Raw genomic sequence first — 2,500 nt, 5'->3', positions numbered from 1 at the left:
ACAACACGCGCCACCTACGGTGACCGGCAGCTCCAACGCCAGCGCCACAGAAGGACAAAAGCCCCACTTGGGTGCCGAAGCGAACTCTCCCAGCACAGCGCACGCGCCAACACATCCGCACAGCTGCGATACAAACCACCAGCGAGAACCGCTGGGGCGACCGAGCAGCAGACGGCGTCGCGGCGCCGAGCGCCGGGCGGCGGCGCATCCTCAACGCACACAGTCCTCAATCGGACCAGCACACTGAAGGTGTCCACCGCGCTTCGCACCGGGCCCGCGAGGACCTACTTTGGCCGCACGGCGCCGCGCGCAGGGTGCGCCGGCGCGCAGCTGCGACGCCTGCCGCGTCCGTCGGCCGGCGCGCCTGCCACTGGCCGCCCCCACCAGCCGGCTGTAGCGCGTGCGCCCACGCACCGCGCGGCCAGCACGCCGGGAGGCGCCCCCTCACCGGCCGGGGACGGTCCCACCCAGCCACCGCCGCGTATCGCTTCACACCCAGATGCCGTTCAGTTTCATCGGCATGGTGGGTATCGCTGGAACAACCGGTTAGTACCTCAACCTATCGTCGCCATCACCGATTCACCCCTAGCGAGAACAACCGCACCACAACGGGTTACCATTTCTTCATTTGCGTAACTTCACCAGAAAACGTAGGCGTCCATCGCCATTAGCAACTTCAACGATTATTGCATGCCTGTGTCAGGTGTCACGCCACACTACGTCTGCCCACATACACGCAACAAAATGTGCACGCCTAGACAATACGTGGAAGGTGGCCCCCGTACGTATGCGATGTCCATTGCTCGAACGACTGTCAACCGGCCTCTGTAGCATGTCGCAGATATGGAACGCGGTGCACCATGCTATCACGGTGTTTGAGGAGAGACGACTAGGTCCGAATACATCAACAGACAGCTCATGCTAATCGCCATCCACGGCGTCCGTTCCTCCCACACGTCTCTATGGCGTACCACACTGCAATCCAGCTCTCATAGGGAGACGACACGTAGCTGCGTGCACAATATTTGCACTGTATGGTCCGCCGTTTTTGGGCGCAGTCGTTGTACGGTCACACATGTGCCACGATGTATCATTCAGTACATAAGGACGAATGTGCAGTACAGATTGTGGTTTATGCGTACGACATCAGCGGACAGTTGACACAGGCCGCACCACAACGTAGCCTGAGTACGTCGCATGCGAAGGGCATTGAACATGCAAACTTCTCACCAACCAGCTTGCGAAGGCAGGGGGCAAGGTGGGGACGTGGGGAGGGGTGGGGGGGGGGGGGGCGGCATGTACGTCCTGCTGCCATCCACAGTACAGTGTACAGCAGGAGCAGGTGGAAAGTGAGCAAGACTTGCAAGGTGTTTAACATGAAGCGATACACAGGGGAGCGGGCAGTGCGAGTAGCGAACTATATTGCGAGGGTTGCGGGTGGGCAACACTACACTAATTGAACGAGTCGTATAACAATTACAGAGCAGGTTAAGGCACAACGTGGGTTACGTTAAGGCACAACGTGGGTTACGTTAAGGCACAACGTGGGTTACGTTAAGGCACAACGTGGGTTACGTTAAGGCACAACGTGGGTTACGTTAAGGCACAACGTGGGTTAGGTTAAGGCACAACGTGGGTTAGGTTAAGGCACAACGTGGGTTAGGTTAAGGCACAACGTGGGTTAGGTTAAGGCACAACGTGGGTTAGGTTAAGGCACAACGTGGGTTAGGTTAAGGCACAACGTGGGTTAGGTTAAGGCACAACGTGGGTTACGTTTAGGCACAACGTGGGTTAGGTTAAGGCACAACGTGGGTTAGGTTAAGGCACAACGTGGGTTAGGTTAAGGCACAACGTGGGTTAGGTTAAGGCACAACGTGGGTTAGGTTAAGGCACAACGTGGGTTAGGTTAAGGCACAACGTGGGTTAGGTTAAGGCACAACGTGGGTTAGGTTAAGGCACAACGTGGGTTAGGTTAAGGCACAACGTGGGTTAGGTTAAGGCACAACGTGGGTTAGGTTAAGGCACAACGTGGGTTAGGTTAAGGCACAACATGGGTTAGGTTAAGGCACAACATGGGTTAGGTTAAGGCACAACATGGGTTAGGTTAAGGCACAACATGGGTTAGGTTAAGGCACAACATGGGTTAGGTTAAGGCACAACATGGGTTAGGTTAAGGCACAACATGGGTTAGGTTAAGGCACAACATGGGTTAGGTTAAGGCACAACATGGGTTAGGTTAAGGCACAACATGGGTTAGGTTAAGGCACAACATGGGTTAGGTTAAGGCACAACATGGGTTAGGTTAAGGCACAACATGGGTTAGGTTAAGGCACAACATGGGTTAGGTTAAGGCACAACATGGGTTAGGTTAAGGCACAACATGGGTTAGGTTAAGGCACAACATGGGTTAGGTTAAGGCACAACATGGGTTAGGTTAAGGCACAACATGGGTTAGGTTAAGGCACAACATGGGTTAGGTTAAGGCACAACATGGGTTACG

Source organism: Schistocerca piceifrons, unplaced genomic scaffold, assembly GCF_021461385.2.
Source record: "Schistocerca piceifrons isolate TAMUIC-IGC-003096 unplaced genomic scaffold, iqSchPice1.1 HiC_scaffold_1050, whole genome shotgun sequence".
Taxonomy (NCBI): domain Eukaryota; kingdom Metazoa; phylum Arthropoda; class Insecta; order Orthoptera; family Acrididae; genus Schistocerca; species Schistocerca piceifrons.
Note: the sequence above shows the minus strand (reverse complement) of the source record.